Genomic DNA, 23690 nt, shown 5'->3' with positions numbered 1-23690 from the left:
GAAACAATCCACAACCACCATAACACATGTGTAACCCTCAGAAGGTGGAAGCTCGACAATAAAGTCAGTGGCGATTATATGCCAGGGGTAGGGTGGTGTTTCAGTAGGCTTAAGTAAACCCAAAGGCTTTCTCCTGGGCGTCTTGGTCTGAGCGCAGATTGGACAACTCTCCACATACTGTTTAACTTCTTTGGCCCATCCGGGCCACCAGAATTGTCTGGAAATCAACTCTTGGGTAGCCTTGATACCGCGATGACCAGCTATCTGCGAATCGTGAAACCCATGTAAAATGTCCAACCGAAGAGTACTCGTTGGTATGTATAATCGGTTCAAAAAGAACAGAAAACCATCGCGTTCAGTGACTTGTAGTCTTTTCAGTAGGTTAACTCGTTCTGGGTCCACCAAGGTCTCTTGCATGATTCTCTGCAGATGCAGAGTTATGGTCAGTAGGAAATGTTTGGAAGATATCATCGGAGTGTTCAAACCAATACCTTCTTTTTCCTTCTCCAGAGAGCGGGATAAGGCATCAGCCTTCTGGTTCTGAGAGCTAGGAATGTTGGTGATGCTGAAGTCATAGTGGGAAAAGAAGAAGGCCCATCTGGCTTGGCGAGCGGTGCGACACTGCAAAGATCGCAAGAACTGCAAGTTGCGATGATCTGCACGGACTTCTACGGGGAAACGGCCACCAAGCAAATGGTGCCTCCACTCCTCAAACGCCGTCTTGATGGCCAATAGTTATTTTTCTATGACTGCGTAATTCTGCTCACTAGAAGTGAGTTTCTATGAGAAATAGGCCACAGGGTGTTCATCGCCGGATGTAGGGTGTTTCTGTAAGAGGACAGCGCCAACAGCGAAGTTGGAAGCATCAGCCTCGATGACATAGGGCATCTTGTCGTTAGGATGGCGCAAAACGGGAGCTGTACTGAACGCCGTCTTTAAACGATCAAAAGCTGCTGACGCCTCTTGATTCCAAAGGAAAGGTATCTTGACACTGGTCAAACGTGTCAATGGAGCCGTGACACGCGAAAAGTGTGGGATAAAACGCTGATAAAAATTGGCGAACCCCAAGAACCGCTGGAGAGACTTCAAGTTGTGCGGTTGTTTCCAGTTCCGGATAGCCTTTACCTTGTCAGAATCCATGTGTATTCCTGCATTGCTAATCACGTATCCCGGGAACTCCATACTACTCCGATGAAAAGAACATTTTTCGGCCTTGGCGTACAATTGATTTTGTGATAGTCGTTGAAGTACTTCTCGGACATGCGAGACATGTTCCTTCAGATTGTCTGAGAAGATCAGGATGTTGTCCAGGTAAACCCAGACCGAGATGCCAATCAAGTCACCGAAGACGTTGTCCATAAACCGTTGGAAGACGGCTGGGGCATTACACAACCCGAAGGGCATTACCCTGTATTCGTAATGCCCAAAGGGTGTCTTGAAAGCAGTCTTCCACTCATCGCCCTCTTTAATTCTGACCAGGTGGTAGGCTCCACGGAGATCCAATTTGGTGAAGACATTGGCCGAACGCAAGACTCCATGATGTTCCGAATCAAAGGTAATGGGTACCTGTCCTTTAGAGTTATGTCATTCAATTGGCGATAATCGATACAGGGCCGCAAGGTCCCTTCCTTTTTCTTGACAAAAAACCGCAGGAATCCGGCGGAGGATCTGGAAGGTACAATGTACCCCTTCCTTACACAATCATCAAGGTAGTCCCGGAGTACCTGTCTTTCGGACTGAGTCAGAGCGTATATCTTCCCATGAGGAATCACTGCACCAGGAATCAGGTCAGGTTGGCATACACGTTAGGAATCTGGGACAAAGAACATAGACCAGATGAGTCCCTTCCGGGAACAAGAGGGATCGAAGTTGGAGATTCCAAAGACTTCCTGCGACAGCAACATTCTCGAAGGCAAAGAGCAGAAGCAAACACCAAAGTGCAGGACTCCCAATTAATCGTGGGATTGTGTCGCAAAAGCCAAGGCAGTCCCAACACCACTGTATATGAAGGTGACTTGATAACGTCGAGAGCTCTTCTTTCTTCATGTCCCTCAATCCGTAATAGCATGCCGACTGTATGCAACCGTATGGGACCGGAAGCCAAAGGAGTACCATCAATGACCTCCACCGGTATGGCAGTTCTTCTGGTAAGTAATGGCATGCCAATGTTGATGGCGAAATCCTCATCTATGTAATTTCCGGAAGCCCCACAATCTAATAGACCATGGATTTCAATCGTCTTGTCAAGCCATTTTAAAGTGATCTTCAAAATCATCAAGACGGCCGGCTGCATAGGAGGCAGTTCAAAACTGGGACAGGAAAGGTCTGGAAGTAAAACAGGACCTGTCGTAGCCTTTCCCTTTAATGACAGGTCCCCTAGTTTCCCCCTTTCTTGATAGGATGCAGAGGGCAGGTACCCAGATAGTGACCAGCACCTCCACAGTACAAACACAGTCGCTGACTTCTCCTGCGCTTCTTCTCTTCTTCGGATAAGGGACCCCTTACAGATCCCAGTTGCATTGGCTCCGGGGATGAATCCGAAGGAGCTGACATTCCAGTTGGTAGAGTCAGCGGTCTGGGGTAGGACGTCTCAAACCTCCGTCTCTCTCCTCTTCTCTCGGCCAATCTCTGGTCTATCCTCAAAACTTGTTCGATAAGTTTCTGAAGATCTTCAGGTTCAGGAATGTTTAACAATTCATCCTTGTATTCTTCTCTTAATCCCCGGCGAAACAAGGTCTTTTGCGTTATCTCTGGCCATAGGGAGTCAGTCGCCAATTGACGGAAACGGCTAATGTATGTGATGATATCGGTATTGGCTTGTTCTAGATCCATCAATTGGTTCTGCGCTGCTGATGCCAGATTAGGAGATTGAAACACTTCCAGGAATGCCTTCTCAAAGGCTACGAAATCACTCAGAATAGGGCTATTGGTAACAACCAAAGGGTTGCCCAAGCTAAAGCGTTTCCAGACAAGTTGCCCAGTATGTAGCCGATCTTGGCCTTATCATTGTTAAAGTGAGATGAACGGTAGAGAAAATGTATGCGACAATGGTTGCAGAATTCACCCACACGTCTGGGATCTCCATCGAACTTGATTGGTGCGGTGTGAGCCATGGAACTTTCAGGCATGCGCGGAGAGCGGAGAGCGGCCGCCCGCGCATGCGCCGAGCAACGCACACAGAAGACCCGGAAGCGCCCGAGACCCAGGACAGCCCCGGGCCCCGAAGACGGAAGCGCGGGTACACCCTCCAGGACGGGGAGTGCCGCAACAGGTAAGGGAGCCCCAAGACAGGCGGCGTGACAGTTCCTTAAGCTTTCCTTTATTTGAAGGACCCTTAAGCATTCCCTTATTTAGTGGACCCTTAAGCTGTCCCTTATTGGAGGGATCCTTAAGCTTTCCCTTATTTGGGGGACCCTTAAGCTTTCCTTTATTTGAGGGATCCTTAAGCATTCCCTTATTTAGTGGACCCTTAAGCTGTCCCTTATTGGAGGGATCCTTAAGCTTTCCCTTATTTGGGGGACCCTTAAGCTTTCCTTTATTTGAGGGATCCTTAAGCATTCCCTTATTTAGTGGACCCTTAAGCTGTCCCTTATTTGAGGGATCCTTAAGCTTTCCCTTATTTGGGGGACCCTTAAGCTTTCCTTTATTTGAGGGATCCTTAAGCTTTCACTTATTTGGGGGATCCATAAGCGTTCCCTTATTTGAGGGATCCTTAAGCAGTCTCTTATTTCAGGGATCCTTAAGCTTTCCCTTATATCAGGGATCCTTAAGCTTTCCCTTATTTGAGGGATCCTTAAGCTGTCCCTTATTTGAGGGATCCTTAAGCTTTCCCTTATATCAGGGATCCTTAAGCTGTCCCTTATTTGAGGGATCCTTAAGCTTTCCCTTATATCAGGGATCCTTAAGCTTTCCCTTATTTGAGGGATCCTTAAGCTTTCCCTTATATCAGGGATCCTTAAGCTGTCCCTTATTTGAGGGATCCTTAAGCTTTCACTTATTTGGGGGATCCATAAGCTTTCCCTTATATCAGGGATCCTTAAGCTGTCCCTTATTTGAGGGATCCTTAAGCTTTCCCTTATATCAGGGATCCTTAAGCTGTCCCTTATTTGAGGGATCCTTAAGCTTTCCCTTATATCAGGGATCCTTAAGCTTTCCCTTATTTGAGGGATCCTTAAGCTTTCCCTTATATCAGGGATCCTTAAGCTGTCCCTTATTTGAGGGATCCTTAAGCTTTCACTTATTTGGGGGATCCATAAGCTTTCCCTTATATCAGGGATCCTTAAGCTGTCCCTTATTTGAGGGATCCTTAAGCTGTCCCTTATTTGAGGGATCCTTAAGCTTTCCCTTATATCAGGGATCCTTAAGCTTTCCCTTATATCAGGGATCCTTAAGCTTTCCCTTATATCAGGGATCCTTAAGCTTTCCCTTATATCAGGGATCCTTAAGCTTTCCCTTATATCAGGGATCCTTAAGCTTTCCCTTATATCAGGGATCCTTAAGCTTTCCCTTATTTGAGGGATCCTTAAGCTTTCCCTTATATCAGGGATCCTTAAGCTTTCCCTTATATCAGGGATCCTTAAGCTTTCCCTTATATCAGGGATCCTTAAGCTTTCCCTTATATCAGGGATCCTTAAGCTTTCCCTTATTTGGGCTGCTAATGTTAGACTCGCAAGCAGCTGAAACTTGCGGCTCTCCAGATGTGATGAACTACAACTACTCTGATCCCTCACCATGCTGGATAGGCTGATGGATATTGTAGTTTCAAACATCTGGAGAGAAAAATGTTGAAGACCCTCTGTGTTAGAGAGTGCTGTCCCAATTTGATATTTTAAGTATTTCTTCCTGAAGCGTGGAACTTCTGCAGAGGCTCCAATCTCTTTCTTCTGGCCCACCTGACGATGGTATTTCAAATCGCTATGCGCATCGCGCATCCTTGGGCCATGGGACTAGTGAACATCCAACGCTTTATGGGATGAAACAGGTATAGAATCGACCCAAACTGATTTTTCTCTTGATCAAAAAACCAGCCCCGTAGTAAAACAGGAGATTGCAGAGACAGCAGTTGTGTTCAGGGCATGAGTGCAAACTTTTGAATATAGCTACGTGGCAGAAATTGCCACACCGAGTGAAGAGAGGGAGCCGTACCCATCCCAAGGATGAAACATCACATTTTACAGTACATTTTGCAGCAGGAAATGGATAACAGTGAAAGGGCCAGATTCTCAAAAACGAATGCAAATGAGAAAAGAGGAATACACTTCGGGGGATGCGGGGCGCATGTACCCAGACCATGCACTTTGTTCATTTGCGTTAGTTTTAGCAATACGCTGGTCGCATTATTCTCAAAGGTGACCTGCCATTTCTTGGGGGCTGGGCGACTTCACAGAAGATTTGCTGCCCACCCCCTTGCATACATAATGTATGACCAGCTTTTAGCACCCACGTGGGTAATAGGAGCGCATTTCACAGTGACAGGAATGTCACTGTGAAAGGTAAACAAATAGCATTCCGTGCTTATTTAGATGATGGAAATGTCAGGGTGACAGCCACGGTCAGACTTAAAGACAAATGCAAGACAGGGTCAGATGGAACCCTGTCATGATTTGCACATCCCCTGCATCTGTTCCGAACAGGCGCAGGAGAAGTGCCTCATTTCTGTGCATTCAAAAGCGCATCCCCTTTGTGAATTCGGGATGCTCATTTAGATGCGCAAAAACGCCCCCTGATATGCGCAAATGCGCAAAGGTGAAAACGGGCTTCAGAATGAATGCATCTAACATGCACACATACAGATGACCCTTGTGAATTGGGGGGCTGCTTTTTTGGTGCAAGTGATGAGGTGTATTTCATCTCTTGCACCCACAAAAGGTTTTGAGAATCTGGCTCAGAGCGTTTACAAGAAGGTGTAAACATATAATATCTAAGCAACAGTTGCCTAACCGGTTGAGCTGTCTTCATAGCATTCTGCTTTAGGATCCCCCTACTTCCCCCTACTGCTCACCCACCCACCGAACACTGTGGCCAGAGCCCTCCCAATCAAGTCTCTGGTGTTCCATTGGTGAGGTGTCCTCCCACCTTGAAGTGAGCAGCACGTGCTAGAGCTGCAAGATGCAGGGCAGCACTTCAGCAAGCCTGAGCTCAGCAGGCCAGGAGCCCTGCTGCAAAGAGGGATTTAAAAAAGACACAGCACTCTATCCCATTCTTTTGTGTTCGCCCCGTGTAAAAAGACACTCCTGCCCGGTTGCTTCAACGAGAGCAGGGGCAATTTGCCCCTCCCCCCATGTTCTCGGCAACTATGCCTGTGTGTACCCCGGCTTTCAGTCCTTTCCCAGGTTCCACCTTCTTGCAGCTGCTCCTTGCCTGACCTTTCACCTCCTGCTTCACCCACTCGTTTGGGAACTCTTTGGGAGCACTCAGGGAGGTTTGACGCTGAGGAAGTGCCCAACGTAGGCTGGAGGGAAACTCATTTGCGCAAGCAGGGCACATGAGTGCACTATTGATTGTGAGCCCTCTCCCTTCGAACCTCTGATCATATCAGAAACCTCCCCCAACATGCTATCCCAGTACAGCACTAGAGGTTATGGCAGCCATTGTAAAAACATACCCTGTGAATTAAACTGCTTTTGGAAGTTCCTTTTAATTCAATGGTTTTCAAATTTTTTCATACCAAGCCCCCCATTTAGTAAAAATATTGCTTCTGGCCACACCCTCTTTGTATATGCCTCTCAGCATGCACTGTGTCTGTCTGACCACACCCTCTTTGTATATGCCTCTCAGCATGCAGTGTGCATGTCTGACCACACCCTCTGCATGCAGTGTGCATGTCTGACCACACCCTCTTTGTATATGTCTCTCAGCATGCACTGTGCATGTCTGTCCACACCCTCTTTGTATATGCCTCTTAGCATGCAGTGTGCATGTCTGGCCACACCCTCTTTGTATATGCCTCACAGCATGCAGTGTGCATGTCTGACCACACCCTCTTTGTATATGCCTCTCAGCATGCAGTGTGTCTGTCTGGCCGCACCCTCTTTGTATATGCCTCACAGCATGCAGTGTGCATGTCTGACCGCATCCGTACGTATATGCCTCTCAGCATGCAGCGTGCATGTCTGGCCGCACCCTCTTTGTATATGCCTCTCAGCATGCAGTGTGCATGTCTGGCCGCACCCTCTTTGTACATGCCTCACAGCATGCAGTGTGCATGTCTGACCACACCTTCTTTGTATATGATTCACAGCATGCAGTGTGCATGTCTGACCACACCCTCTTTGTATATGCCTCTCAGCATGCACTGTGTCTGTCTGACCACACCCTCTTTGTATATGCCTCTCAGCATGCAGTGTGCATGTCTGACCACACCCTCTGCATGCAGTGTGCATGTCTGACCACACCCTCTTTGTATATGTCTCTCAGCATGCACTGTGCATGTCTGTCCACACCCTCTTTGTATATGCCTCTTAGCATGCAGTGTGCATGTCTGGCCACACCCTCTTTGTATATGCCTCACAGCATGCAGTGTGCATGTCTGACCACACCCTCTTTGTATATGCCTCTCAGCATGCAGTGTGCATGTCTGACCACACCCTCTGCATGCAGTGTGCATGTCTGACCACACCCTCTTTGTATATGTCTCTCAGCATGCACTGTGCATGTCTGTCCACACCCTCTTTGTATATGCCTCTTAGCATGCAGTGTGCATGTCTGGCCACACCCTCTTTGTATATGCCTCACAGCATGCAGTGTGCATGTCTGACCACACCCTCTTTGTATATGCCTCTCAGCATGCAGTGTGTCTGTCTGGCCGCACCCTCTTTGTATATGCCTCACAGCATGCAGTGTGCATGTCTGACCGCATCCGTACGTATATGCCTCTCAGCATGCAGCGTGCATGTCTGACCACACCCTCTTTGTATATGCCTCTCAGCATGCAGTGTGCATGTCTGACCACACCCTCTTTGTATATGCCTCTCAGCATGCAGTGTGCATGTCTGACCACACCCTCTGCATGCAGTGTGCATGTCTGACCACACCCTCTTTGTATATGTCTCTCAGCATGCACTGTGCATGTCTGTCCACACCCTCTTTGTATATGCCTCTTAGCATGCAGTGTGCATGTCTGGCCACACCCTCTTTGTATATGCCTCACAGCATGCAGTGTGCATGTCTGACCACACCCTCTTTGTATATGCCTCTCAGCATGCAGTGTGTCTGTCTGGCCGCACCCTCTTTGTATATGCCTCACAGCATGTAGTGTGCATGTCTGACCGCATCCGTACGTATATGCCTCTCAGCATGCAGCGTGCATGTCTGGCCGCACCCTCTTTGTATATGCCTCTCAGCATGCAGTGTGCATGTCTGGCCACACCCTCTTTGTATATGCCTCACAGCATGCAGTGTGCATGTCTGACCACACCCTCTTTGTATATGCCTCTCAGCATGCAGTGTGTCTGTCTGGCCGCACCCTCTTTGTATATGCCTCACAGCATGCAGTGTGCATGTCTGACCGCATCCGTACGTATATGCCTCTCAGCATGCAGCGTGCATGTCTGACCGCACCCTCTTTGTATATGCCTCTCAGCATGCAGCGTGCATGTCTGACCGCACCCTCTTTGTATATGCCTCTCAGCATGCAGCGTGCATGTCTGGCCGCACCCTCTTTGTATATGCCTCTCAGCATGCAGTGTGCATGTCTGACCACACCTTCTTTGTATATGATTCACAGCATGCAGTGTGCATGTCTGACCGCACCCTCTTTGTATATGTCTCTCAGCAAGCATTGTGTCTTACCACACCCGTCTTGCAGCTTCCGCTTGTGTGTGTCTCATCGTGTCGCTGTGGCCTTGCTCTGCTGTCGTGCGCTTGCTGAAGGACTGCTGCACACATACACTTTCTCCGGAATTGTCCCCTTTGAGAAGCAGGTCGAGAAACTCTAAGATCTGCCTCGGATGGGTACCCCCTCCGCCCTCAGCCCCTCCACCCCCATAGCAGGAATGAGCACTAATTGCTGCCATTAATGCCCAGGGCCCTTTGCGCCGATCCTCTTTTCTGCTTAGCCGCCTTCCCAGGAGGATCAGGGGCGGCCCGGCGCTGCGAGGGCCGGTGTGGAGACCCTTCCCAGGGGGATCATGGCCGGCCGAGTCCAGGATTAGCCATAGGGAGGAAATCCGCCGCGAGACCGACCGGGCAGCGTCGGGGCGCTTACCCCGAGCAGGGTCGCCCTCCAGAGAGAAGGCTCTTCGTTGTATGGGGGCGTTTTAGGATTTCCTTCTGGGGGGAACCAAATCCAGCCCGTGTGATCCGAGTGACGTGGGCTTGTGTCTTGTGGCTTGTGTCCTCGCCGGATCTCAAGCACGTGAAGTTGTGGGGTTAACATGATCCTATTAGGGTTCATGAATAACCGTGGCCCCATGCACAGTTCACTAACTACATCTATTTCCTCGCTGCATGCAAAGGGGGCAGGTGCATCTACTGAGAAGGGGCGGGGAGGGGGGGGGGTCACACTTCTCAGCATTCTTTTACATCTCGCCCCTAAAAGCATCTTTATCCATTCCAAACGCTTGATCTCAAGGTATGAATATGGTCCAATCAGGGGACGTGAACCTGCCATTAGAAGAAAGGACCTGTGTATTTCACGCAGTGTTGACCCCAGTCTGAGCCTTTCCCAGTGTCCATACGCTCTGCGTCCACTCCTCTCTTAGCACCAGCGGTGCCACGTCTCTCACCGACATCAGCCCTTCACTTACCATCAATTGGTTCACCACAAAATTCAACCTACTCCCCAAAGCACTGCCTTAAGCCTTCTTCCCCCTGCAGCTGCAGCTGCAGTGCAGTGGTGCTGCACAGAAGTAGCTTCGCTGCACAGTTTACTGGTCAGTAGAGGGTCAGTGAAAGTCATCAGCGTTCAAGCAGATTAGGCAATGACTCTCAATAGCTTCACTACCCACCTTGCTACCCATCCATCCACACTTGATGGTCGCAGTACCAATGACAACCTTGCTACCCATCCCTCTAGAGTGTCTGATGTCCACATTAGTGAAAACCTTTCTACCTATCATTCCACAGAGCCCGATTGCTGCATCACTGCCAAGCTTGCTGCCCATCCCTCGAAAAATGTTTAAAGGCCACATAACTACCAGCCTTGCTACTCAGCCCTTCATAGTGTCTGATGGCCGCATCACTGACAGCCTTGTTACCCAGGCCATTCCAGTGTCTGATGGCTGCACCACTGACAGCCTTGCTACCCAGCCCATCACAGTGTCTGATGGATGCCCCACTGACAGCCTTGCTACCCAGCCATTACACAATGAAGGGCTGGGTATCAAGGATGTCAGTGATATCACTGAAAGCCTGGCTATCCAGCCTGTCAGTGGCTGCGTCACTGACAGCCTTGCTACCCAACCCTTCACAGTGTCTAATGGATTCACCACTGACAGCCTTGCTACCCAGCCCTTCAGTGTCTGATGGCTGCATCACTGACAGTCTGGCTACTCAGCCCTTCACAGTGTCTGATTGCTGCACCAGTGACAGCATTGCTATCCAGCCCTTCACAGTTTCTGATAGCTGAATCACTGACAGCCTTGCTACTCAGCCCTTCACAGTGGTTGATGGCTGCATCACTGACAGCCTTGCTACTCAGCCCTTCACAGTGCCTGATGGCTGTATCCCTGACAGCCTTGCTACCCATCCAGTCACTGTGTCTGATGGCCGCATCACTGACAGCCGTGCTACCCAGCCCTTTGCAGTGTCTGATGGCCATATCACTGGCAGCCTTGCTACCCAGCCCTTTGCAGTGTCTGATGGCCGTTTAACAGACCACCTCGCTACCCAGCCCTTCAGTGTCTGATGGCCGCATCACTGAGAGCCTTGCTACTCAGCCCTTCACAGTGTCTGATGGCTGCATCACTGACAGCCTTGCTACCCAGCCATTCACTGTGTCTGATGGCTGCATCACTGACAGCCTTGCTACCCAGCCCTTTGCAGTGTCTGATGGCCGTATCACTGACAGCCTTACTATCCAGCCCTTCAGTGTCTGATGGTTCCATCACTGACAGCCTTGCTACTCAGCCCTTCAGTGTCTAATGGCTGCACCACTGAGAGCTTTCCTATCCAACCCTTCACAGTGTCTGATGGCTGTATCACTGATATCTTGCTACCTAGACCTTCAGTGTCTACTGGCTGTACCACTGACAGCCTTGCTACCCAGCCCTTCACAGTGTCTGATGGCTGCACCAATGACAGCCTTCCTATCCAGCCCATCAGTGTCTGATGGCTGCACCACTGACAGCCTTGCTATTCAGCCCTTCACAGTGTCTGGTGGTTGCATAACTGACAGTCTTGATACCCATCTCTTCAGTGTCTAATGGCTGCACCACTGACAGCCTTGCTATCCAGCCCTTCACAGTTTCCGATAGCTGAATCACTGACAGCCTTGCTACTCAGCCCTTCACAGTGTCTGATGGCCGCATCACTGACAGCCTTGCTACTCAGCCCTTCACAGTGTCTGATGGCAGTATCACTGACAGCCTTGCTACCCAGCCATTCACTGTGTCTGATGGCCGCATCACAGACAGCCTTGCTACCCAGCCCTTTGCAGTGTGTGATGGCCATATCACTGGCAGCCTTGCTACCCAGCCCTTTGCAGTATCTGATGGGTGTATAACTGACCACCTCGCAACCCAGCCCTTCAGTGCCTGATGGCCGCATCACTGACAGCCTTGCTACTCAGCCCTTCACAGTGTCTGATGGCTGCATCACTGACAGCCTTGCAACCCAGCCATTCACTGTCTCTGATGGCTGCATCACAGATAGCCTTGCTACCTAGCTCTTTGCAGTGTCTGATGTCCATATCACTGACAGCCTTGCTACCCAGCCCTCAGTGTCTGATGGCTGCATCACTGACAGCCATGCAACCCATCCCTTTGCAGTGTCTGATGGCCGTATCACTGACAGCCTAGCTACCCAGACCTTTGCAGTGTCTGATGGCCATATCACTGACAGCCTTGCTGCCCAGCCCTTCAGTGTCTGATGGTTGCATCACTGACAGCCTTGCTACTCAGCCTTTCAGTATCTAATGGCTGCACCACTGACAGTCTTGCTATCCAGCCCTTTACAGTATTGGATGGCTGCATCACCGACAGCCTTGCTACCCAGACCATCAGTGTCTACTGGCTGTACCACTGACAGCCTTGCTACCCAGCCCTTCACGGTGTCCGATGGCTGCGTCACTGACAGCCTTGCTACCCAACCCTTCACAGTGTCTAATGGATTCACCACTGACAGCCTTGCTACCCAGCCCTTCAGTGTCTGATGGCTGCATCACTGACAGTCTGGCTACTCAGCCCTTCACAGTGTCTGATTGTTGCACCAGTGACAGCATTGCTATCCAGCCCTTCACAGTTTCTGATAGCTGAATCACTGACAGCCTTGCTACTCAGCCCTTCACAGTGGCTGATGGCTGCATCACTGACAGCCTTGCTACTCAGCCCTTCACAGTGCCTGATGGCTGTATCCCTGACAGCCTTGCTACCCATCCAGTCACTGTGTCTGATGGCCGCATCACTGACAGCCGTGCTACCCAGCCCTTTGCAGTGTCTGATGGCCAAATCACTGGCAGCCTTGCTACCCAGCCCTTTGCAGTGTTTGATGGCCGTTTAACAGACCACCTCGCTACCCAGCCCTTCAGTGTCTGATGGCCGCATCACTGAGAGCCTTGCTACTCAGCCCTTCACAGTGTCTGATGGCTGCATCACTGACAGCCTTGCTACCCAGCCATTCACTGTGTCTGATGGCTGCATCACTGACAGCCTTGCTACCCAGCCCTTTGCAGTGTCTGATGGCCGTATCACTGACAGCCTTACTATCCAGCCCTTCAGTGTCTGATGGTTGCATCACTGACAGCCTTGCTACTCAGCCCTTAAGTGTCTAATGACTGCACCACTGAGAGCTTTCCTATCCAGCCCTTCACAGTGTCTGAAGGCTGTATCACTGACATCTTGCTACCTAGACCTTCGGTGTCTACTGGCTGTACCACTGACAGCCTTGCTACCCAGCCCTTCCCAGTGTCTGATGGCTGCACCAATGACAGCCTTGCTATCCAGCCCATCAGTGTCTGATGGCTGCACGACTGACAGCCTTGCTATCCAGCCCTTCACAGTGTCTGGTGGTTGCATAACTGACAGGCTTGCTACCCAGCCCTTTGCAGTGTCTGATGGCCATATCACTGGCAGCCTTGCTACCCAGACCTTTGCAGTGTCTGATGGCCGTATAACTGACCACCTCGCAACCCAGCCCTTCAGTGCCTGATGTCCGCATCACTGACAGCCTTGCTACTCAGCCCTTCACAGTGTCTGATGGCAGTATCACTGACAGCCTTGCTACCCAGCCATTCACTGTGTCTGATGGCCGCATCACAGACAGCCTTGCTACCCAGCCCTTTGCAGTGTGTGATGGCCATATCACTGGCAGCCTTGCTACCCAGCCCTTTGCAGTGTCTGATGGGTGTATAACTGACCACCTCGCAACCCAGCCCTTCAGTGCCTGGTGGCCGCATCACTGACAGCCTTGCTACTCAGCCCTTCACAGTGTCTGATGGCTGCATCACTGACAGCCTTGCTACCCAGCCATTCACAGTCTCTGATGGCTGCATCACAGATAGCCTTGCTACCTAGCTCTTTGCAGTGTCTGATGTCCATATCACTGACAGCCTTGCTACCCAGCCCTCAGTGTCTGATGGCTGCATCACTGACAGCCATGCAACCCATCCCTTTGCAGTGTCTGATGGCCGTATCACTGACAGCCTAGCTACCCACCCTTTGCAGTGTCTGATGGCCATATCACTGACAGCCTTGCTGCCCAGCCCTTCAGTGTCTGATGGTTGCATCACTGACAGCCTTGCTATTCAGCCTTTCAGTATCTAATGGCTGCACCACTGACAGTCTTGCTATCCAGCCCTTTACAGTATTGGATGGCTGCATCACCGACAGCCTTGCTACCCAGACCATCAGTGTCTACTGGCTGTACCACTGACAGCCTTGCTACCCACCCCTTCACGGTGTCCGATGGCTGCGTCACTGACAGCCTTGCTACCCAACCCTTCACAGTGTCTAATGGATTCACCACTGACAGCCTTGCTACCCAGCCCTTCAATGTCTGATGGCTGCATCACTGACAGTCTGGCTACTCAGCCCTTCACAGTGTCTGATTGTTGCACCAGTGACAGCATTGCTATCCAGCCCTTCACAGTTTCTGATAGCTGAATCACTGACAGCCTTGCTACTCAGCCCTTCACAGTGGCTGATGGCTGCATCACTGACAGCCGTGCTACCCAGCCCTTTGCAGTGTCTGATGGCCAAATCACTGGCAGCCTTGCTACCCAGCCCTTTGCAGTGTCTGATGGCCGTTTAACAGACCACCTCGCTACCCAGCCCTTCAGTGTCTGATGGCCGCATCACTGAGAGCCTTGCTACTCAGCCCTTCAAAGTGTCTGATGGCTGCATCACTGACAGCCTTGCTACCCAGCCATTCACTGTGTCTGATGGCTGCATCACTGACAGCCTTGGTACCCAGCCCTTTGCAGTGTCTGATGGCCGTATCACTGACAGCCTTACTATCCAGCCCTTCAGTGTCTGATGGTTGCATCACTGCCAGCCTTGCTACTCAGCCCTTAAGTGTCTAATGACTGCACCACTGAGAGCTTTCCTATCCAGCCCTTCACAGTGTCTGAAGGCTGTATCACTGACATCTTGCTACCTAGACCTTCGGTGTCTACTGGCTGTACCACTGACAGCCTTGCTACCCAGCCCTTCACAGTGTCTGATGGCTGCACCAATGACAGCCTTGCTATCCAGCCCATCAGTGTCTGATGGCTGCACGACTGACAGCCTTGCTATCCAGCCCTTCACAGTGTCTGGTGGTTGCATAACTGACAGGCTTGCTACCCAGCCCTTTGCAGTGTCTGATGGCCATATCACTGGCAGCCTTGCTACCCAGACCTTTGCAGTGCTGATGGCCGTATAACTGACCACCTCGCAACCCAGCCCTTCAGTGCCTGATGTCCGCATCACTGACAGCCTTGCTACTCAGCCCTTCACAGTGTCTGATGGCAGTATCACTGACAGCCTTGCTACCCAGCCATTCACTGTGTCTGATGGCCGCATCACAGACAGCCTTCCTACCCAGCCCTTTGCAGTGTGTGATGGCCATATCACTGGCAGCCTTGCTACCCAGCCCTTTGCAGTGTCTGATGGGTGTATAACTGACCACCTCGCAACCCAGCCCTTCAGTGCCTGGTGGCCGCATCACTGACAGCCTTGCTACTCAGCCCTTCACAGTGTCTGATGGCTGCATCACTGACAGCCTTGCTACCCAGCCATTCACTGTCTCTGATGGCTGCATCACAGATAGCCTTGCTACCTAGCTCTTTGCAGTGGCTGATGTCCATATCACTGACAGCCTTGCTACCCAGCCCTCAGTGTCTGATGGCTGCATCACTGACAGCCATGCAACCCATCCCTTTGCAGTGTCTGATGGCCGTATCACTGACAGCCTAGCTACCCAGCCCTTTGCAGTGTCTGATGGCCATATCACTGACAGCCTTGCTGCCCAGCCCTTCAGTGTCTGATGGTTGCATCACTGACAGCCTTGCTATTCAGCCTTTCAGTATCTAATGGCTGCACCACTGACAGTCTTGCTATCCAGCCCTTTACAGTATTGGATGGCTGCATCACCGACAGCCTTGCTACCCAGACCATCAGTGTCTACTGGCTGTACCACTGACAGCCTTGCTACCCAGCCCTTCACGGTGTCCGATGGCTGCGTCACTGACAGCCTTGCTACCCAACCCTTCACAGTGTCTAATGGATTCACCACTGACAGCCTTGCTACCCAGCCCTTCAGTGTCTGATGGCTGCATCACTGACAGCCTTGCTACTCAGCCCTTCACAGTGCCTGATGGCTGTATCCCTGACAGCATTGCTACCCATCCAGTCACTGTGTCTGATGGCCGCATCACTGACAGCCGTGCTACCCAGCCCTTTGCAGTGTCTGATGGCCATATCACTGGCAGCCTTGCTACCCAGCCCTTTGCAGTGTCTGATGGCCGTTTAACAGACCACCTCGCTACCCAGCCCTTCAGTGTCTGATGGCCGCATCACTGAGAGCCTTGCTACTCAGCCCTTCACAGTGTCTGATGGCTGCATCACTGACAGCCTTGCTACCCAGCCATTCACTGTGTCTGATGGCTGCATCACTGACAGCCGTGCTACCCAGCCCTTTGCAGTGTCTGATGGCCGTATCACTGACAGCCTTACTATCCAGCCCTTCAGTGTCTGATGGTTCCATCACTGACAGCCTTGCTACTCAGCCCTTCAGTGTCTAATGGCTGCACCACTGAGAGCTTTCCTATCCAACCCTTCACAGTGTCTGATGGCTGTATCACTGATATCTTGCTACCTAGACCTTCAGTGTCTACTGGCTGTACCACTGACAGCCTTGCTACCCAGCCCTTCACAGTGTCTGATGGCTGCACCAATGGCAGCCTTCCTATCCAGCCCATCAGTGTCTGATGGCTGCACCACTGACAGCCTTGCTATCCAGCCCTTCACAGTGTCTGGTGGTTGCATAACTGACAGGCTTGATACCCATCTCTTCAGTGTCTAATGGCTGCACCACTGACAGCCTTGCTATCCAGCCCTTCACAGTTTCCGATAGCTGAATCACTGACAGCCTTGCTACTCAGCCCTTCACAGTGTCTGATGGCCGCATCACTGACAGCCTTGCTACTCAGCCCTTCACAGTGTCTGATGGCAGTATCACTGACAGCCTTGCTACCCAGCCATTCACTGTGTCTGATGGCCGCATCACAGACAGCCTTGCTACCCAGCCCTTTGCAGTGTGTGATGGCCATATCACTGGCAGCCTTGCTACCCAGCCCTTTGCAGTGTCTGATGGGTGTATAACTGACCACCTCGCAACCCAGCCCTTCGGTGCCTGATGGCCGCATCACTGACAGCCTTGCTACTCAGCCCTTCACAGTGTCTGATGGCTGCATCACTGACAGCCTTGCAACCCAGCCATTCACTGTCTCTGATGGCTGCATCACAGATAGCCTTGCTACCTAGCTCTTTGCAGTGTCTGATGTCCATATCACTGACAGCCTTGCTACCCAGCCCTCAGTGTCTGATGGCTGCATCACTGACAGCCATGCAACCCATCCCTTTGCAGTGTCTGATGGCCGTATCACTGACAGCCTAGTTACCCAGCCCTTTGCAGTGTCTGATGGCCATATCACTGACAGCCTTGCTGCCCAGCCCTTCAGTGTCTGATGGTTGCATCACTGACAGCCTTGCTACTCAGCCTTTCAGTATCTAATGGCTGCACCACTGACAGTCTTGCTATCCAGCCCTTTACAGTATTGGATGGCTGCATCACCGACAGCCTTGCTACCCAGACCATCAGTGTCTACTGGCTGTACCACTGACAGCCTTGCTACCCAGCCCTTCATGGTGTCCGATGGCTGCGTCACTGACAGCCTTGCTACCCAACCCTTCACAGTGTCTAATGGATTCACCACTGACAGCCTTGCTACCCAGCCCTTCAGTGTCTGATGGCTGCATCACTGACAGTCTGGCTACTCAGCCCTTCACAGTGTCTGATTGCTGCACCAGTGACAGCATTGCTATCCAGCCCTTCACAGTTTCTGATAGCTGAATCACTGACAGCCTTGCTACTCAGCCCTTCACAGTGGCTGATGGCTGCATCACTGACAGCCTTGCTACTCAGCCCTTCACAGTGCCTGATGGCTGTATCCCTGACAGCCTTGCTACCCATCCAGTCACTGTGTCTGATGGCCGCATCACTGACAGCCGTGCTACCCAGCCCTTTGCAGTGTCTGATGGCCATATCACTGGCAGCCTTGCTACCCAGCCCTTTGCAGTGTCTGATGGCTGTTTAACAGACCACCTCGCTACCCAGCCCTTCAGTGTCTGATGGCCGCATCACTGAGAGCCTTGCTACTCAGCCCTTCACAGTGTCTGATGGCTGCATCACTGACAGCCTTGCTACCCAGCCATTCACTGTGTCTGATGGCTGCATCACTGACAGCCTTGCTACCCAGCCCTTTGCAGTGTCTGATGGCCGTATCACTGACAGCCTTACTATCCAGCCCTTCAGTGTCTGATGTTTGCATCACTGACAGCCTTGCTACTCAGCCCTTCAGTGTCTAATGGCTGCACCACTGAGAGCTTTCCTATCCAACCCTTCACAGTGTCTGATGGCTGTATCACTGATATCTTGCTACCTAGACCTTCAGTGTCTACTGGCTGTACCACTGACAGCCTTGCTACCCAGCCCTTCACAGTGTCTGATAGCTGCATCAATGACAGCCTTCCTATCCAGCCCATCAGTGTCTGATGGCTGCACCACTGACAGCCTTGCTATCCAGCCCTTCACAGTGTCTGGTGGTTGCATAACTGACAAGCTTGATACCCATCTCTTCAGTGTCTAATGGCTGCACAACTGACAGCCTTGCTATCCAGCCCTTCATAGTTTCCGATAGCTGAATCACTGACAGCCTTGCTACTCAGCCCTTCACAGTGTCTGATGGCCGCATCACTGACAGCCTTGCTACTCAGCCCTTCACAGTGTCTGATGGCAGTATCACTGACAGCATTGCTACCCAGCCATTCACTGTGTCTGATGGCCGCATCACAGACAGCCTTGCTACCCAGCTCTTTGCAGTGTGTGATGGCCATATCACTGGCAGCCTTGCTACCCAGGCCTTTGCAGTTTCTGATGGGTGTATAACTGACCACCTCGCAACCCAGCCCTTCAGTGTCTGATGGCCGCATCACTGACAGCCTTGCTACTCAGCCCTTCCCAGTGTCTGATGGCTGCATCACTGACAGCCTTGCTACACAGCCATTCACTGTCTCTGATGGCTGCATCACTGACTGCCTTGCTACCTATCCCTTTGCAGTGTCTGATGTCCATATCACTGACAGCCTTGCTACCCAGCCCTTCAGTGTCAGATGGCTGCATCACTGACAGCCATGCAACCCAGCCCTTCAGTGTCTGATGGTTGCATCGCTGACATCCTTGCTATCCAGACCTTCACAGTGTTGGATGGCTGCATCACTGACAGCCTTGCTACACAGACCATCAGTGTCTACTGACTGTACCACTGACAGCCTTGCTGCCCAGCCCTTTGCAGTGTCTGATGGCCAAATCACTGGCAGCCTTGCTACCCAGGCCTTTTCAGTGTTTGATGGCCGTTTAACAGACCACCTCGCTACCCAGCCCTTCAGTGTCTGATGGCCGCATCACTGAGAGCCTTGCTACTCAGCCCTTCACAGTGTCTGATGGCTGCATCACTGACAGCCTTGCTACCCAGCCATTCACTGTGTCTGATGGCTGCATCACTGACAGCCTTGCTACCCAGCCCTTTGCAGTGTCTGATGGCCGTATCACTGACAGCCTTACTATCCAGCCCTTCAGTGTCTGATGGTTGCATCACTGACAGCCTTGCTACTCAGCCCTTAAGTGTCTAATGACTGCACCACTGAGAGCTTTCCTATCCAGCCCTTCACAGTGTCTGAAGGCTGTATCACTGACATCTTGCTACCTAGACCTTCGGTGTCTACTGGCTGTACCACTGACAGCCTTGCTACCCAGCCCTTCCCAGTGTCTGATGGCTGCACCAATGACAGCCTTGCTATCCAGCCCATCAGTGTCTGATGGCTGCACGACTGACAGCCTTGCTATCCAGCCCTTCACAGTGTCTGGTGGTTGCATAACTGACAGGCTTGCTACCCAGCCCTTTGCAGGGTCTGATGGCCATATCACTGGCAGCCTTGCTACCCAGACCTTTGCAGTGTCTGATGGCCGTATAACTGACCACCTCGCAACCCAGCCCTTCAGTGCCTGATGTCCGCATCACTGACAGCCTTGCTACTCAGCCCTTCACAGTGTCTGATGGCAGTATCACTGACAGCCTTGCTACCCAGCCATTCACTGTGTCTGATGGCCGCATCACAGACAGCCTTGCTACCCAGCCCTTTGCAGTGTGTGATGGCCATATCACTGGCAGCCTTGCTACCCAGCCCTTTGCAGTGTCTGATGGGTGTATAACTGACCACCTCGCAACCCAGCCCTTCAGTGCCTGGTGGCCGCATCACTGACAGCCTTGCTACTCAGCCCTTCACAGTGTCTGATGGCTGCATCACTGACAGCCTTGCTACCCAGCCATTCACAGTCTCTGATGGCTGCATCACAGATAGCCTTGCTACCTAGCTCTTTGCAGTGTCTGATGTCCATATCACTGACAGCCTTGCTACCCAGCCCTCAGTGTCTGATGGCTGCATCACTGACAGCCATGCAACCCATCCCTTTGCAGTGTCTGATGGCCGTATCACTGACAGCCTAGCTACCCACCCTTTGCAGTGTCTGATGGCCATATCACTGACAGCCTTGCTGCCCAGCCCTTCAGTGTCTGATGGTTGCATCACTGACAGCCTTGCTATTCAGCCTTTCAGTATCTAATGGCTGCACCACTGACAGTCTTGCTATCCAGCCCTTTACAGTATTGGATGGCTGCATCACCGACAGCCTTGCTACCCAGACCATCAGTGTCTACTAGCTGTACCACTGACAGCCTTGCTACCCACCCCTTCACGGTGTCCGATGGCTGCGTCACTGACAGCCTTGCTACCCAACCCTTCACAGTGTCTAATGGATTCACCACTGACAGCCTTGCTACCCAGCCCTTCAGTGTCTGATGGCTGCATCACTGACAGTCTGGCTACTCAGCCCTTCACAGTGTCTGATTGTTGCACCAGTGACAGCATTGCTATCCAGCCCTTCACAGTTTCTGATAGCTGAATCACTGACAGCCTTGCTACTCAGCCCTTCACAGTGGCTGATGGCTGCATCACTGACAGCCTTGCTACTCAGCCCTTCACAGTGCCTGATGGCTGTATCCCTGACAGCCTTGCTACCCATCCAGTCACTGTGTCTGATGGCCGCATCACTGACAGCCGTGCTACCCAGCCCTTTGCAGTGTCTGATGGCCAAATCACTGGCAGCCTTGCTACCCAGCCCTTTGCAGTGTCTGATGGCCGTTTAACAGACCACCTCGCTACCCAGCCCTTCAGTGTCTGATGGCCGCATCACTGAGAGCCTTGCTACTCAGCCCTTCACAGTGTCTGATGGCTGCATCACTGACAGCCTTGCTACCCAGCCATTCACTGTGTCTGATGGCTGCATCACTGACAGCCTTGCTACCCAGCCCTTTGCAGTGTCTGATGGCCGTATCACTGACAGCCTTACTATCCAGCCCTTCAGTGTCTGATGGTTGCATCACTGCCAGCCTTGCTACTCAGCCCTTAAGTGTCTAATGACTGCACCACTGAGAGCTTTCCTATCCAGCCCTTCACAGTGTCTGAAGGCTGTATCACTGACATCTTGCTACCTAGACCTTCGGTGTCTACTGGCTGTACCACTGACAGCCTTGCTACCCAGCCCTTCACAGTGTCTGATGGCTGCACCAATGACAGCCTTCCTATCCAGCCCATCAGTGTCTGAGGGCTGCACGACTGACAGCCTTGCTATCCAGCCCTTCACAGTGTCTGGTGGTTGCATAACTGACAGGCTTGCTACCCAGCCCTTTGCAGTGTCTGATGGCCATATCACTGGCAGCCTTGCTACCCAGACCTTTGCAGTGCTGATGGCCGTATAACTGACCACCTCGCAACCCAGCCCTTCAGTGCCTGATGTCCGCATCACTGACAGCCTTGCTACTCAGCCCTTCACAGTGTCTGATGGCAGTATCACTGACAGCCTTGCTACCCAGCCATTCACTGTGTCTGATGGCCGCATCACAGACAGCCTTGCTACCCAGCCCTTTGCAGTGTGTGATGGCCATATCACTGGCAGCCTTGCTACCCAGCCCTTTGCAGTGTCTGATGGGTGTATAACTGACCACCTCGCAACCCAGCCCTTCAGTGCCTGGTGGCCGCATCACTGACAGCCTTGCTACTCAGCCCTTCACAGTGTCTGATGGCTGCATCACTGACAGCCTTGCTACCCAGCCATTCACTGTCTCTGATGGCTGCATCACAGATAGCCTTGCTACCTAGCTCTTTGCAGTGGCTGATGTCCATATCACTGACAGCCTTGCTACCCAGCCCTCAGTGTCTGATGGCTGCATCACTGACAGCCATGCAACCCATCCCTTTGCAGTGTCTGATGGCCGTATCACTGACAGCCTAGCTACCCAGCCCTTTGCAGTGTCTGATGGCCATATCACTGACAGCCTTGCTGCCCAGCCCTTCAGTGTCTGATGGTTGCATCACTGACAGCCTTGCTATTCAGCCTTTCAGTATCTAATGGCTGCACCACTGACAGTCTTGCTATCCAGCCCTTTACAGTATTGGATGGCTGCATCACCGACAGCCTTGCTACCCAGACCATCAGTGTCTACTGGCTGTACCACTGACAGCCTTGCTACCCAGCCCTTCACGGTGTCCGATGGCTGCGTCACTGACAGCCTTGCTACCCAACCCTTCACAGTGTCTAATGGATTCACCACTGACAGCCTTGCTACCCAGCCCTTCAGTGTCTGATGGCTGCATCACTGACAGCCTTGCTACTCAGCCCTTCACAGTGCCTGATGGCTGTATCCCTGACAGCCTTGCTACCCATCCAGTCACTGTGTCTGATGGCCGCATCACTGACAGCCGTGCTACCCAGCCCTTTGCAGTGTCTGATGGCCATATCACTGGCAGCCTTGCTACCCAGCCCTTTGCAGTGTCTGATGGCCGTTTAACAGACCACCTCGCTACCCAGCCCTTCAGTGTCTGATGGCCGCATCACTGAGAGCCTTGCTACTCAGCCCTTCACAGTGTCTGATGGCTGCATCACTGACAGCCTTGCTACCCAGCCATTCACTGTGTCTGATGGCTGCATCACTGACAGCCGTGCTACCCAGCCCTTTGCAGTGTCTGATGGCCGTATCACTGACAGCCTTACTATCCAGCCCTTCAGTGTCTGATGGTTGCATCACTGACAGCCTTGCTACTCAGCCCTTCAGTGTCTAATGGCTGCACCACTGAGAGCTTTCCTATCCAACCCTTCACAGTGTCTGATGGCTGTATCACTGATATCTTGCTACCTAGACCTTCAGTGTCTACTGGCTGTACCACTGACAGCCTTGCTACCCAGCCCTTCACAGTGTCTGATGGCTGCACCAATGACAGCCTTCCTATCCAGCCCATCAGTGTCTGATGGCTGCACCACTGACAGCCTTGCTATCCAGCCCTTCACAGTGTCTGGTGGTTGCATAACTGACAGGCTTGATACCCATCTCTTCAGTGTCTAATGGCTGCACCACTGACAGCCTTGCTATCCAGCCCTTCACAGTTTCCGATAGCTGAATCACTGACAGCCTTGCTACTCAGCCCTTCACAGTGTCGGATGGCCGCATCACTGACAGCCTTGCTACTCAGCCCTTCACAGTGTCTGATGGCAGTATCACTGACAGCCTTGCTACCCAGCCATTCACTGTGTCTGATGGCCGCATCACAGACAGCCTTGCTACCCAGCCCTTTGCAGTGTGTGATGGCCATATCACTGGCAGCCTTGCTACCCAGCCCTTTGCAGTGTCTGATGGGTGTATAACTGACCACCTCGCAACC

This window comes from Ambystoma mexicanum, chromosome 2p (assembly GCF_040938575.1).
Source record: "Ambystoma mexicanum isolate Mex_15411 chromosome 2p, UKY_AmexF1_1, whole genome shotgun sequence".
Taxonomy (NCBI): Eukaryota; Metazoa; Chordata; class Amphibia; order Caudata; family Ambystomatidae; genus Ambystoma; species Ambystoma mexicanum.
This window is presented reverse-complemented; position numbering follows the sequence as displayed.